General features: G+C 38.1%; 2 long non-coding RNA genes across 4 annotated transcripts; both read right to left on the bottom strand.

The window, feature by feature from the left end:
* Nucleotides 1-4,947: 4,947 nt before the first annotated feature.
* On the bottom strand, nt 4,948-8,351 carry LOC127944179 (uncharacterized). The gene is made up of 4 exons (XR_008150296.1): nt 7,691-8,351; nt 6,957-7,405; nt 5,594-5,721; nt 4,948-5,444 (listed from the first exon to the last, which is right to left on the bottom strand). It is a non-coding gene; the product is annotated as an uncharacterized LOC127944179 (long non-coding RNA).
* Nucleotides 8,352-10,227: 1,876 nt separating this feature from the next.
* Nucleotides 10,228-14,233, bottom strand: LOC127944165 (uncharacterized). Of its 3 annotated transcripts, XR_008150286.1 has the most exons (7): nt 13,872-14,233; nt 13,711-13,772; nt 13,543-13,577; nt 13,290-13,361; nt 12,483-12,510; nt 12,180-12,283; nt 10,228-11,165 (listed from the first exon to the last, which is right to left on the bottom strand). It is a non-coding gene; the product is annotated as an uncharacterized LOC127944165 (long non-coding RNA). The 3 variants fall into 3 exon arrangements; XR_008150289.1 differs by lacking the exon at nt 13,543-13,577; XR_008150285.1 differs by having other exon boundaries at nt 13,290-13,772.
* Nucleotides 14,234-16,637: the final 2,404 nt, after the last annotated feature.

The following is a 16,637-nucleotide window of genomic DNA, read 5'->3' as shown; positions in this document are numbered from 1 at the left end:
CGACAGAGACCCGTAATGTACTACACCGAACCGACCCGGACCGGTCTAATATTTCAAAAGCTGGACCCGGACCCGTGTAGATCTGAAAAATGTCTACCCGGACCCGTATATTATTTGAAATCTGGACCCGAACCCGCCGGGAAGACACAGACCCGACTGGACCCGGCGTTCACATATTCCACCTTAAATTGCTATTACAAGTCAATAAACCTGTTGCGAAGAATACAGCCTTTTGTCTTACCTAATTTAAAGAGCCGTGGTCTCTCTTCCTTGTACCTGACTGCCTGTGATGCATTACAATCCTCCGTCAAGAAAGTTATTCATGTTATTATTCCTCTCGTTATTCCAAGTCCAAGCTGAATCCACTCATTATTTCAGCTTCAAAAGTCCACTTGATGTCATGGTGACGGATGACAAATGCTACCGTGCACATGTACATTCTGACTCGAGTTAATTTGCATAACTTACACTGTTTGCCTTTTGAACTATAATAACGATCGCTCGTGCAATGCCATGGCCGCTGACATTATTTATTTGCTATTATCTGATCACTGTCTGTGCTATCTGCTCTGCATCGAGTCTGAATCTGAACCACTTAAACTTTAAGATTAAACTGTTCATTTATAATATTATAAAAATGGGAGAAAATGTAAAATGCGGTTTGGCAGTCTAAGTGTCCCTCACTGCTTGCCATAGAAACATGAAATGCGCAGGAACATACTATTGTATGCGTGCTAGCTGTATCAACCTAAAATGCTTTAACGCAATTTGAGCGTAATAGAAAACATTCATGTGACAGTTCACCTCAGATTGTGTTGCTGATTTGAAATATATTAAATATGAGTGTGTCAAGTCTGCAAGCATTAATACCGTGTGAACTTGTATATTAACTCTGAGTCTGCGAGTGAGAGAGAGAGAGAGATCACTTTTTTTGGCTCACTTTTTTCTTTTCCTAATTTTACAAGTTGCAAGTTACAAAAAACACAAGCAGTCTTTGATCACGGCCAGGTGTTCTTCGAGTCCGATGACTCCGATCGGCGATCGCACGGGTATTACACACAATGTTAAACAGACCCGGGACCCGAGGTAATAGTTTTAATAGATTCGGGTCGACGGGTCTCGGGTGCACTGTGAAGACCTCTACCTCACGGACGACTGATGCGCACAAATAAAAAGCAAAACATAAAGTAAAGCCCAGGCCTGGTCCTCTCTCGTCCTTCACTGTCGTCGCTCCAGTTTTATATCCTTCCATGTCCTCTGTGGGACTTGAGACCGGCGAGTGTCGCAGGTGTCGCTCATCTCCAATCACTACTCTTACTGATACTGCTTAACAGTATTCTTATCGGTACTTTGTGTTGTGTTACTTTGTGTTGTGTTAGGCAGTCGAAAACTCTGCATTTCTCTGTCTGCACATAATGCACTTTTGAAAGATGCTTTGACAGATTGCTTGTGTTTCCGCCCTTACATGCAAAAATTTGCACTTTTGACAACCAGCGTTGTCTGCATCAACTCTAGTGAAGTATAACCACACTTTGGAACGTTTTACTGTCTCCGCCATCGTCACTCTTTGTATTAAGCAGGAGTTTTCGTACTGTAAGGGGCCGTTCACATATCGCGTCTAAAAATGCGTGGAAAACGCTAGGCGCGCCGCTTTCTGATTTTTTTCCCCCCAAATGCTTCGGGCACTTGCGCTCCTGAGGAGTCTGTCGTTGCTAAGCAACCATGACCTGCTCTCTCCATGAAGATGCGGAAATTTCAGCAATCGATAAATGGATTTGCAGCACTAAAAACTGCTTGCAGTAACACTGCTACTAAATTAATTTAAAAATCCAAATAAGGCTATCAGCTGTTCTTTCATCTTGGCTGAGCTTTTAACGTTGCTATGGAAAAGGTGAGGAAGTTACATGACCCGCGGTGCGCTAGTGGCATTCTGAAAAGTTGAGATGTTTGAAACTCGATGTGGTGCGGATGCGCCTTCCATTGTGAGCGCGCATACCGAATGCCTACATTTGAAAAAACGAACTTGAGCACTCGTTCTTGTTGTGTGTGTGTGTGTGTGTGTGTGTGACTGACAGACAGCCTTCGCAGCGCGCATGAGAGATCTCGCAGATCTCACAGACAAACGTCTTAATATGATCGCACATTAGAAATGTTTGGTGAGATAAAATGTGCACGATAACATTATTAAGCAAAAATACATAATACATTAATTTTTTCCCCCCCAGTACCGAAAGCAGAACCGATACCGTCAGATCTTACTGATACTACGGTCTTTCATAATTTAGCCCCATTTTATTACCAGGTTTCGGTACCCATCCCTAGTCTTCATCAGCTCACCTTTTTACATAAACAATGAGAAAACATAAAAATGGTAATTTCTCCCCTTCACTGAAGTGTTGGGTTCACACATGCTCAGATTGTTTCCTTAGTTCAGTGACTGCTGGAGAAACTGGAGCGCTGAATGAGGTTCATTCAGCAAAGGATCAGATACGCCACTATTTTGCCTCATTTTGAGCCCGAGTGTCTGTCAGGTGTCTGAAAGTGAGTTTTGATAGAGAAACTTTTAGATCTGTGGTGCTCGAGCCATCAACTGATTCGGATGATTCAGTCTGATTTGATGAATTGGTTCAATCAGTTCACTAAAAAGAACTGGTTCAAAAGAAAGATTCATTGCTCATATCAGACATCACTCCAGTCTGTTTGCCTTTGGATTACAGGTAATAATGCTGCGTATAATGTTCAGTTTCTTGCACAGACTGATCGTTTCGCTTCATAAGACCTCAATATATCAGGTGCCAAGGGGATTCATTTTGAGTTCCTTTATGCTTTTTTTTATTCTCAAAAACATGCAAACGCTGACATGCATGCAACATGCAAATGATGACCTGAGGGTGAGTCAATTTAATAGCAGACATTTTTTATCCAAAGCAACATGCATTACACTTCAAAGAACACATATTTTAATCAGTCATGAATTCAGTGAGAGTCATATGGCCACAGCCATATCACCCTGCAGCCCACTAAAGCTAAGCAGGGTTGAGCTGTCAGTACATGGATTGGAGACCTTTAGATGAAGCTCTGCAAGTTTGAATTAAACATAAAACAATGAATAAATGACAGATCTGATGGCTAAATCTCCCTGCAGAAACACAGCCTGTAAGTGTGAGCTCTGATGAAGGCAAGCACACACACTAGACATCTGCGTAAGTCACCCACCGCTCAGGTCTCCACACATACACACCAGACACTTACTTATCTGCAACAAAACCATTTCATGCCAGACTTGATGAGATTGTTGTAGCTGCTAATTATGCTTTACGAGAGTAACACAAGTTAAACAACACTTGATGTCTTTTCCTGTTTCACACTAATACTTAAATGCTTTAGAAAGCAGGTCTGGCAAAAAGCCAAGATGACAACACACACACTCAAAAATTGACCGACAAATATATATCTTGTGTTAACACAGAAATCACAATTGTAGAACTCTTAAGAACCTGACATAATGGATGTGAAATAATGAAAACGGAAACATAATAACATGAATACGGGTGTGCTGATAAAAACATAGTCCACTCATTATGTAAAAGCAGGTCATCATAATGCATTCTTCAAAATAAATATAGATATATATTTGTGTAAGAACACCCTACATTAGAAGTGCAGATGTAATAATTCAGGACTAAATGTGTTCTATTTAAATTGACAATTCCCACCCAGCAAAAACTCGTTGAAAAGACGTCGAAAAGACGTCATTGGCAGTCGTCTAAACAACGTTAAAATTTAGTTAAAAAGTGAAAGGTGAAACGACGTCTTTTTCATGTCGTCAAAAAGACGTCTATAAATAGACGTCCAAATTACGTTTAAATGTGGTTGAATAGTGAACGGTGAAAAGACGTCTTTTCCAGACCTAATTACAACCATGAATTATTTGTCATATTCCTAATTAGTCAAAATAAGACAATTCACAGTATATTGACACATTTATTGACACATTACATCTTTCATGTAAAATCTTGATCACATCTTAAGCTTCCTTTGATTAAACAGACCGTAAAAACAGTAATATTGTGAAATATAACTACAGAAATAATTGTTTTCTATGTGGATGCATTGTAGAATGTAATTTATGCCGGTAAACTGAAATTTTTAACACAATTACTTCAGTCTTCAGTATGATATGATCTTCAGAAATCATTATAATATACTGATTTGCTGCTCAAGAAACATTTCTGATTATTATCAATGTTTAAAACCGTTGTGCTGCCAAATATTTTGTGGAAACCATTACATTTGTCAGTATTTTTTTTAATAGACCTTGCAAAAGAGTAGTATTTATTTAGATTTTTTTTTTATCAATTTAAAAGGCTTTACTATAAACTTATCAAATTAATCCATGTTTCTGTATAAATATATTTTTTCAAGACAAATAAACTATGACCAATTATAACCACATTAGAACAACCAAAAATGTTAATTCTGTCATTAATTACTTACCCTCATGTTGCCCCAAACCCATAACACCCTTTTGTGCAGAACACAAATTAAGATATTTTTTTTAACAGATGCCTTGTGTACAAAAAAAAAAAAAACAATACCCAGATAGCAAATGACATGTGGCCCAGTTCTGGCCCACATCTCCCATATTCTTCTGGCCCACATACCGCGCGGAATGACGGCGATGACTCAACCTGAGTCTGGCTGACATATGTCAGCCACAACTGAACCAGATCTGGGCCACATCTCAGAAATGGTGTGGGTGACACCTGGCCCAGATGTCAACCACGCCATTTCTGACATGTGGCCCAGATCCGTCCCAGTTGTGGCTGACTTCTGGGTTAGATATGGCCCATATTTACCCTTTCTAGACACAAAAGAATATGTAAATCCAGAATAAAGAAAACACTCATGTAGTCTAAACTGCTTTATTAAAATATAAAAATTTGACAAATAAATATACATACATGAATACAACTGCATGTATAGATATAAAACAAATACATTTACATTATTACAAAATAAAAAATACAGATAAATATTTATAAATATAGTTAAATACACATTAACATTACATTTACATTTAGCAGACACTTTTATCCAAAGCAACTTACAAATTAAGACAATGGAAGCAATCAAAATCAACAAAAGAGCAATGATATACAGGTGCTGGTCATATAATTAGAATATCATCAAAAAGTTGATTTATTTCACTAATTCCATTCAAAAAGTGAAACTTGTACATTATATTTATTCGTTACACACAGACTGATATATTTCAAATGTTTATTTCTTTTAATTTTGACGTTTATAACTGACAGCTAAGGAAAATCCAAAATTCAGATGTGGCAGAGAGGAGTGAGTATGAGAAACATTCAGATACACAGGCTGATTCAGTCTTCTGAATTGGGAGTAACATGCATTATAAACTTCTTTCAAATTAGAATCTGTTGGGGAGATAAAATGTGCAAGATAACGTATATGTACTAATAAAAACATCAACCAAAAAAATGTATCTTTTACTCTCCAGTACTGAAAGCAGAACTGATAAGGGAGCCCTTGATACTGTGACACAGCTCTTTCAAATTAACATTACCTTTTTTGCAGTGGCGGTAGTTTGTATGTCCATCTATAGCTGCCATCATCTAAGGTCTTTTGAGTACTGGTATCATCTGAAGTCCTCACAAGTCCTGCAAGTCCTGTGCTGTGCAGTTTCTAATAACCCTGGGATGGACATTTGCAGAAACAGGAAGGCAAAGGGAGAAAGATTAGCATAGCTGCTGTTCATATCATTTCAGGCAATGTGCACTTTTTACTATTTCATCAATGGAGTACATTGAGTACTATTTTTAATCTAGTATGTTTAAACTGAAATAATTTTTCTAGATCCCTTAATAAACATATTATTTGTTGTCTGTTTTTGGGGAACAGACACAGTCTCTATAGAATGGACTGCATATGCCAGAGTAACATTTAATACTTTTTAATAAAGTTTAACTGGGAGGAACATCATAACTGTAATTTACACAACCATTCAAGAGCTTGGGGTCTGTAAGATATCTTATGCTTTTATAAATAATCTCTTATGCTCACCATGGCTCCATTTATTGAATCAAATTACAGTAAAATAGTAACACTGTGACTATTACAATTCAAAACAAATCTTTTCTATGTGAATATTATGTTAAAATGTCATTTATTCCTTTGATCAAAGCTGTATTTTCAGCATCATTCCTCCAGTCTTCAGTGACACATCTTCAGAAATCATTCAAATATGATGATTTACTGCTCAAGAAACATTTCTGATTATGATCAATGTTAAAATACAGACGTGCTGAAATTTTTTTTGTTGGATTCGTTGTCACATAGACTCCAAACATTTGAATGTTAGTGTTACATGCATCAAATTGTTCAAATCATCGTGTCCCTGTAGCTCAACTGGTAGAGCACTGTGCTAGCAAGCAACAAGCGCAAGGTTGGGGGTTTGATTCCCCGGGAACACATGATATGTAAAAATTGATAGCCTGAATGCACTGTAAGTTGCTTCTGCTAAATGCATAAATAAATGCAGGTCTTTTGAACTTTGTATTCATCTGTGAATCCTGAAAAATAAAATGCATCACAGTTTCTACAAAAAAAATGAAGCAGCACAACTGTTTCAACGCTGATAATAAGTTTCTTGAGCAGCAAATCAGCATTTCTGAGGGATCCATGTGAGACTGAAGACTGGAGGAATGATGCTGAAAGTACAGCTGCACATAACAGGAATAAATTAAGTTTATAATGTATTCACATAGAAAACAGCTATTTTAAATTGTAATAATATATCACAATATTACTCTTTTTACATATTTTAATCAAATAATTATTACAGAGGTGAGCAGAAGATAATTATTACAAATTGTATCAACTTCAAGCTTTTGAACACTAGTGTACTGTATATTTGAGGTTTGACTTACTGTACTAGTCTTGTGGTCAATAGTATCTAGGAGATGTTGTCTTACAGTAGGTTCACTCCGACTCTGCTGGATGCAGCAGGCCATCCCCAGACAGCAAGCAGTTTCGGCCCAGGTCTGGCCCATATCTGGCCCACATGGATTTCATGCGGGCCAGATGTGGGCCGGATCTGGGCCAACACTATGTTGCTGTCTGGGTCAGCACTGAAGAATCTAAGAACAAAACAAGCTATTTGACACAGAGCCAACAATATTTAGTCTGCAGTTCCAGGTTTATTAGATGGAAACAAGCTAGAGCAGGTGAGATGCAAAAAATAAATAAATAAAATAACAGATTCATTGCGATATATGTTGTGAAAAAAATGCATATTAGGTTACTTAACCTTTTCAGCGCTTCCTACATCTCTGTCAGCAGCTCCCTTCAGAAATATTGAAACCTTGAAAACTCCCTTCTGTTGTAGAAGGATTATTTTGTCACTCTTGAAATCGCAGAACAGTTTTATGTTTACCATAAAAGATCAAAACAACTTTAGTTTTCAGCCAATTTTCGCGCTCCTTGATAACGTGACGTCATCGATAAACAGTAAAGTGTAAATGTTAAGGTTAAATAAATTAAGCAATTTCCAATCATCCATTGAAAGATTACCAACAAAACAGTCAAAAGCTATCATCTACAGATGAAGATTTTATTAAAAGCCCAAACTTTCATAAATAAGAGCACAATAGAGTTATCATACCTGACGATACGTCGTCTGAAAACGGTAGAAATGCTAACGGACTTTTTCGAAGACATTAAACCATTCCTATAAAGTAAATAAACAACAGAAGCGAGTCAAATACAAGTAAGAGAAGTGTCAACAACAGTTATAAGTAATATTTGTGTGATTTTATGGACTTAACTCACCTGAAAACAGTGAAATCAGCGAGAAACGGGGTGTTTCCTCGTGACATTTGCAGTGTTGCGCTCCGTTTCCATGGCAACTCCATCCGGTCCGCGCTCACGCCCATGAAAGCACGTCACGAATTAAAAGTCACACGCTTACGTTACATAAATAAACATATGAATAAACATATGCCCCTTATTTTTTTTCTGTAAGAGGGGGCGCGGCCATTTGTAAATTTAATGTGTCTGGCTTTCGGTGTCATTCCAGCTAATATTAGCTGTACAAACAGCTTGTTTTGCTGTTTACTGTTGCAAACTGCTGTATCTTACTATGTTATTTTTAATGTATTGTCTTAATTATGAACGTACTGGTTTGTAGTGCAAACAGTTTTACCGTTTACTGCACTTTGTTCTTCTTGTTATTTCCCTATAACCATGACCATAAGTCTCACACATTCACATACAATTGCTTTGTGGATAGAATTAGATCACTACATAATTCAAAATGTCATTCAATTATGATATTGGAATTAAAATTCATTTTGTAGTTCTATAGCCCAGTGCAAAATGCCAGGCCTACACATAATAGTGGGACAAAGTGGCACTTTTATAGTTTAAGATTTTGTATTGTTGCTTTTACGAACACTCATATATGTATGTATGCGTGTATATATATTAATATATATATATATATATATATATATATATGTGTGTGTGTGTGTGTGTGTGTGTGTGTGTGTATAAGGTGCATCTTGAAGAAATGTGAATATCATGAAAAAAGTTCATTTTTTGTAACTTTTTTTATTAAAAAGTGAAATTGTCATATATTCTAAGATTCATAATTTATTATTATTTTTTTTTTGAATGTAATTTGAATGTTTGAATTTGAATGTAATTATTGCATTTAAAAGCATAAAAAAGGAGTTAAACAAATATTATTTAATTATTTAAAATGATTTTTAAAGAAACTTTGTCCTGTGGTGTGACAGTACAGGTGTCACAATGGAGGACTTTTTTTTTTTTTATCACACCAAAGGACGTTTCATCCTTTTCTGTCAATTAATGACCTTGCTATTCCAAGCTAACCTGTCATTAGTGGCAAGCAAGACATATTTGCAAAATTTTCTAGGATTATGTAGCTTAACATGCACTTTTTAATTAAAAATATATATAATTTAGGGGTGTCACATTAATGCACAACAAAGCATAAAAAATTTGTAGTGGTTCCGAAAAAGTTCAAAGGACATGGTGTCACACCAGAGGACATGGTACAAAAATGTAAAAAAAATTGAATAACATTGCAGCTTCATAACAGGTCCGTGTAGGTCAAATAAATGTGTGTATTTATTTATATTACGTGTCCTGAAATATTATGGGCGTCCAGTACTCAAAATAGTTTTAGAACCACCCTGACAGCAAGCAGTTTCGGTCCAGATTCGGCCCACATCTGGCCCGCATGGATTTCATGCGGGCCAGATGTGGGCCGGATCTGGGCCGACACTATGTTGCTGTCTGGGCACTGACTGGTAAAGTAAGGTGATCTGCCAGGACGTGTCTTCAGAAAATGGCACATCTGGTCACCTGGTATAGGCCATATCTGGCCCACTTACAACAAGCCAGAACTCAGCCTAAAGCCGGTTTGTCACACATGGGCCAAATCTGGCCCACACACAGCAAGCCACGACTCAAATTAAAGCCGGTTTGTCGCACACGGGCCAGATCTGGCCCACACACAGCAAGCCACGACTCAAATTAAAGCCGGTTTGTCGCACACGGGCCAGATCTGGCCCAGAAACAGCAAGCCACGACTCAAATTAAAGCCGGTTTGTCGCACACGGGCCAGATCTGGCCCACACACAGCAAGCCACGACTCAAATTAAAGCCGGTTTGTCGCACACGGGCCAGATCTGGCCCAGAAACAGCAAGCCACGACTCAAACTAAAGCCGGTTTGTCGCACACGGGCCGGATCTGGCCCACACACAGCAAGCCACGACTCAAATTAAAGCTGGTTTGTCACACACGGGCCGGATCTGGCCCACACACAGCAAGCCACGACTCAAATTAAAGCCGGTTTGTCGCACACGGGCCAGATCTGGCCCACACACAGCAAGCCACGACTCAAATTAAAGCCGGTTTGTCGCACACGGGCCAGATCTGGCCAACACACAGGAAGCCACGACTCAAATTAAAGCTGGTTTGTCACACACGGGCCGGATCTGGCCCACACACAGCAAGCCACGACTCAAATTAAAGCCGGTTTGTCGCACACGGGCCAGATCTGGCCAACACACAGGAAGCCACGACTCAAATTAAAGCCGGTTTGTCGCACACGGGCCAGATCTGGCCAACACACAGGAAGCCACGACTCAAATTAAAGCCGGTTTGTCGCACACGGGCCAGATCTGGCCAACACACAGGAAGCCACGACTCAAATTAAAGCTGGTTTGTCACACACGGGCCGGATCTGGCCCACACACAGCAAGCCACGACTCAAATTAAAGCCGGTTTGTCGCACACGGGCCAGATCTGGCCAACACACAGGAAGCCACGACTCAAATTAAAGCCGGTTTGTCGCACACGGGCCAGATCTGGCCCACACACAGCAAGCCACGACTCAAATTAAAGCCGGTTTGTCGCACACGGGCCAGATCTGGCCCACACACAGCAAGCCACGACTCAAATTAAAGCCGGTTTGTCACACACGGGCCAGATCTGGCCCACACACAGCAAGCCACGACTCAAACTAAAGCCGGTTTGTCGCACACGGGCCAGATCTGGCCCACACACAGCATGCCGCAACTCAAACTAAAACCGGCTTGATGTGTGTGGGCCAGAGATGGCCCATATAATCTCTGCCGCTGCCAGAACTGAGCCAGATGTGCCATAGTTGGCCCAGATGAGGCCCGGATATGTATGCTATCTGGGTAACAACAGCAAAAATAATCTATTCAGAAATTATGAATCCCCAATGGATTTTCACAAAATCACCAAAAGCGCCAGCTCTCACGCCAATGCAACACTGATGCATCATGGTGCTTGTGTGAATGTGTTATTTTATATAAAAAAATAATCTCAGATTTCTTTAAAAAGTTCAGAATTTATGTTTCAAAGATGAACAAAAGTCTGGCTTGGAACAACATAAAGGTGAGTGAGGAAAATCTTTGGTTAAACTAACACATTAGGTAAATGGGGTTCCCACAGAGGCACCAGTAGATCTCTGCCTGATCTCTGATCTTCTGCTCCTTCCTCCATCCCAATTCTGGATTAATGAGCCACGGCAGATGTTTCCACTTTGAATGCTTTAGCCTCGCTCTTTTTTCTGCAGCATCTAAAGTGAGAAAGAAAACCGTAACTAAAATGTAAATTAATAATAAAAAAACAATGTTTGTCCAAAATGTACAAATTAAAGTGCACTCATTCTTTATGAGGGATTAATAACTAATCAGTATGTCAGGGGTTGTCAGCTCTGGCCATTAAGGTGAGGCTTAGGTCTCTGCAGAGTAAAAGTGGGCGTTTATGACTTTGTGGGTGTTTTCAAACTACTGGGTGTTTCTAAATCATGCAATCAAAAGGATCCCCCTTACCTAACCCCTAAATGTACCATCACTATGACATCAGCCAATCAGGTATCATGGTCTAAAAACACCCTGACCTGGTAACTCCCATTACTTTCCTGCAGAGACCTATGCTTGGCTTAAGGTCCACTGTCATGCAGAGTTTACGTCTCAATCAGCTTCACAGTTTGCCAAGTTGTGAATATATTGTGTACACAAATGTAGGTACTGGTAAGCACTGTGGCTCACTATAAGCTGGAGACTATTTCTGTCCTCATTGTACAACATCACTACTGACATTAATGCACAACAATAAAACTGATATCTTTCTTTAATGCTATTTACAGCACATTATGATGAATACTTTATTACATGTATGTGCAAGATTTAATTAATAAATTAATTGGAAATGTTTACTAGATTAGACATTACCTGTCTAGTGATATGTTTATGCTGAAATATATTATTGGTTTGTGTTTTAAAATCTATTACGTGTTATCTTATAGCGAATTATCAGTGCACCGTAAAATGAAAATAGTGATTGAGGCAGCCCTTCACCACTGAGTACTGAGCAACGGACCTGAGTGAAACACACCCAGAGTTTACGTCCACACCTGATCACACTCACCTGTTTGTGACTTATAGTTTGCAAAACTGAAGACCTTGATTAATGTGTTCAGGTGCTAGGTTGGTGTAAAACTCTGCATGTAAGTGGACCTGGAGAGACAATGTTTAGATCTCCTGCAATATGTTCTGAACATGCACTATAAAGAGACAGAATGACTTACAAAACTGGTGTCCAGTCCTGGGCTGGAGGACCACCGTTCTGCAGAGTTTCTGCTGATCCTTGATCAGCTGCTCAGGTCTGCTTAACTGGGGTTGGAGCTAAACTCTGAAAAAAGAGAAGACAACCAATATTATAATGTTAAAAAGTTAAACAACGTTAAATAATTTGATCCATAAATATGCACAACATCTGAAAATGCACAAAGATGAGAAGAAAGAACTTTCAACACTGAAAAATAAGAAGCAATATTAAATCACACATGCATTTTCTTTTCTTCTTATTATTCCTCTTGCAATAAGTTTACCTTGTGGTTTATCAATGATTTTCAGTCTCTGAAATAGAAAAGATCCATCAATGATGAACTATTATTTACCCCGTTTATATCTGCGAGGTGTTCATAACACATTTTACCAGTGTGTTAAGATCAGTAATTATGACTGTCGAATGTCTGACTTGACTCAATGTATTCTGCCCCCAAACATATGATTAGACTATCAGTCGAATATCGGCAAGATTCAAAAATTCTGATTCGACAGTGAAAAACCTTAGTCAAGGACACCCCTAGTAATTTCAAATATTACTACTTTACTGTATTTTAATCAAATAAATGCAGCAGTGGTGAGCATAAAATATGTATTTTAAATAAATTTTTAAATAATATTTTCTATTTCTCTTCCACCTTTATTTGACCCCTCTAACTTAAACACTCACTATTCTAATTCTGTTCTTAAAAAAAATCTAACTACCTTTCTAATCTTTTTGTATTCTATTTTCTTTACATTTATTATGCAATTGTGTGTATGTGTGTGTGTACGTGTAAAGACCTCTAACTAGCTTGTTCTACTCTTTTTTTTTAAATTCTATTTGTTTTCTCTTTATTTATTATATTATTTAAAATCCCATGCTATGTGTACAGTGTTAAGCTAACTGAGACTTGTTATAGCACTATAACATTGCTTATATATCATTGCTCTTGTTTTTGATTGCTTCCACTGTCTTCATCTGTAAGTCGCTTTGGATAAAAGAGTCTGCTAAATGAATAAATGTAAATACATGATAAATCTGACCCTTAAAGGTTTGAATAATAGTGTATGTTTGAGGTATTAGTTACTAGTTATATGTTTCATAATGTCTAAAAATGTTCTTCAGCTGGATACAGGCACGACCATCAGCATGGAAGAATCTAGAACATAAACATTGTCATTCTGTCAATCTGTCTAAGCCAACAATATTTATTATACAATGCCATGTTTATTATAAATAAACTATAGCAGAGGTGAAATGCAGAAAAGAAAATTAATTTACAGATTATACAAAAAAATTAAAAGAATAATAACAGAATTTAAAGTTTTAGGTTTACTAACCGAGTAATACTCTTACAGTGTGGACATCAAAATAACTAACAGGCAAACAATCACACACACACACACATATATTATGAAAATATTATATAAACACACACATATATAAGAAAATTACAGATTCATGCTGATGTAGGCGAAATATATTGTGAAAAATGCACATAAAGTTACCTCTTGTAGTTAGCATTACAGTTGAGATGCTAACGGACTTTTTATGAAGACACTGACCATTTCTATAAAGTACATTTTCAACGAAAGCGTGTCATTTACATGAAAGAAAGTTTCAGGGACACTTTTATGTAACATTTGTGTAATTTAGGGATTAAACTTACCTGAAATTAGTGAAAACAACCATGAGAGACAGCGTCTGTTCAGCTGCTTGACGGTTGAGCTGAGCCCCGTTTCCATGGTGACTCCAGTACAGCGCGTGACCATCAAGTGTTTTCAAAATATATTTAAATATATTTAACAGTGCTTCAGACATGATGTCTAATTTCTTCACTAGTTTATGTTAATGGCTTTGTGGTGCGAAATAAAAGTTTTTTTTCTGCTAAATTTGGACTAAAGCGCATTTACATCTATTTTTGGGCTAAAAAAAAAAAAAAAAAAAAAAGACGTTAAATGTCGCTTTTTGGGCTTAATTTGGACCAAATCCGACGGACCAATCTTAAACCAATTTTCAACGTCGCTTTTTGGGCTTAATTTGGACCAAATCCAACGGACCAAATGAAGACCAATTTTCAACGTCGCTTTTTGGTCTAAAAGATGGCCATGACGGGCCGACTTGATTTAGATCAGAAAACGACGTCCAAATGACGTCTGGTGCTGGGTGGGTTGTATTCATGCGACGAACAACCGTATAAGTCCAAAAAAACAAAAATTGAGATAACCATGTGACTTCAATGTATGTGTGCCACTTTGTATACAGAATCACTTTGGGGGGTGTTCGCGCGACCAAAACTCTGAATTTAAAATTTTAAAATAGTCTCACGCGGAAAAACCGTTTATGTCCAGTAACGAAAAATGGAGACGCCGGTTGCTTTCATGTCCGCTGCGGACATTAATAGACAAAACGTCGGCAAAAAAAGGAGAGCGAACATGAATGAATGGAAGGACAGGGCAAGGAAGTCTCTGAGGGATGCTGGGAAACCATATGTGAACCGGAGAGGAGAGCAAAAACGAGGAAAAAGTCCACCAAAAGAGGTGAGTGAAAAACCGTATACAAAGTATCTACATAAAGTTAGCGGTTACAGACAGAGGGTCATCGTCTACTACAGTTCATTCATATAGCTCACTCTTTTTAAAGCTTCAAGTCATGTCGTATGAAAGCTGAGAATATTAGGATTCAGGGGACGTTTTAAACATGTCTCTCTACTCCTCATAATCACGGAGAAATGAATCGAAACGCTTTAGGTGCGTCTGTAACACCAGCCCAGCTGCGTCTACAGTAATGTTAGGCTTTTTTTTTTTTTTTTACCATTCATTGATTTTGTTATAAGCACTGCTGGCAGAATTGTATATACATAAACAAACATATGTAAATTCATCCCCAATCTTTAAGATGTTTAGAGTAGAATTTGACTGCTTTATGTCTTCACTGAAATTGGTTAAAAAAAAAAAAAAGATAGAAAAAAAAGTAATTGACGTGTTTAAAATATTTTGATATAATTTTTGGATCCCTGTTACCATTTAATGTAACACTTTGTTTTTGTAATATTGTATGCTATGCTATGTTTGTTACTTGTTATTTAATAAATAATAAAAATAAATGAAAAAAAAGGTAATAATAAAAAAAAAATGCATTGATTGTGTAAGCTGTTATACATTCTAGCTAGTAACCTTAATAGCTGTTAATAGCTCTAGTGTTTTATAGCTCAAAAAAACAAAAACGCTAATGTGACTGTTTCTGTTAAGGGAAAGGCGTGCAAGGAGACATGTCCCAGGCAGTGTTCAAGCCTAACAGACCAAAGAAAACTCCAGCTCTTCACAGAGTTTTATGCTGTCTCTTATGAGAGGCAGCAGGCTATCATTCTCTCTGGTTTGGAGCAGGTATGCTAACTTAAGCAATTCATGACCATATCATGTCAACAGTATGCAATGCATTACAATGTAGGCCCATAAAATAACCAGTGAATTGAATACTACTGTATGCCTTTAATTCACTAAGACTGCACATGTGCCTGATCACTGATCATCCCAATATGTCTTTTTACTTCTAGCACAAGGTGAGTCGCAGACGACCACGTGGGCCCAACACTGAGAATACTAAGAGGAAGTACACCTTCAAGTACCATGTGCAACAAGGAGGTCAAAAACTTGCTGTTTGTAAGCTCACATTTATGTCAGTCTTTCAACTGACCAACAGTCGCCTACAGGCAAGTTTTAAACAGCCTAGCTTTTTCCGTTTGTTAACTTTTTATTACATGCATGATTTTAATTAGATACATTGTCCATAACATATTTATTTAAAGTTACTTATCTTTGAAAAGGTTATTCAAGAAAAGTTAGGCAGTCAGTCTGAGGGAACAGAGCAGGTAGTCAGGTCTCCATTAGAGGACTTCAGAGGAAAACATAAGAACAGGTAAAAAAAAAAAAAAAATCCTGGAAGGACCTCATGCTCTCGTCCTATTAGTTTTTAAAGCTGCACCAATGTCAGCATCAGTTGCCCTACAACATTCCCTGATCTAATGGTGCACTTGACGCTGGCATTATAGGGCGTCGGGTGCCTTGCCACCCTATAACGCCAGCATGCACAAACTGTAATGGTTAGGATTCAGCTCACTGTTGTTGCCCAGTCAGGAAACATATTTTTGCACTTTGAGATCGATATCAGAGGTAAAGTGCTATGCAAATGTAATGTATGATCCCGGGATTTCGAGATCGGCCAAAATGTCCGGGATTAGGCTTTTGCATTCTACAGTTGCCATTCATTGTGTTTACTGTGGCAAGCAGGACGAGACTGAGGGCCGCGGGAGAACGGCGCAAGGCCGGTGGCGTGATTACTGATGAGCGACACCTGTGAGACGCACCGGTCTCGTATCTCTCACGGAGGAGCAGGAATTTTCTTAGTAAGTAATTAGTAAGTAATTTTAATTTAT

Source organism: Carassius gibelio, chromosome A3, assembly GCF_023724105.1.
Source record: "Carassius gibelio isolate Cgi1373 ecotype wild population from Czech Republic chromosome A3, carGib1.2-hapl.c, whole genome shotgun sequence".
Lineage (NCBI taxonomy): Eukaryota > Metazoa > Chordata > Actinopteri > Cypriniformes > Cyprinidae > Carassius > Carassius gibelio.
Note: the sequence above shows the minus strand (reverse complement) of the source record. Positions and strands in the feature narration are given on the sequence as shown.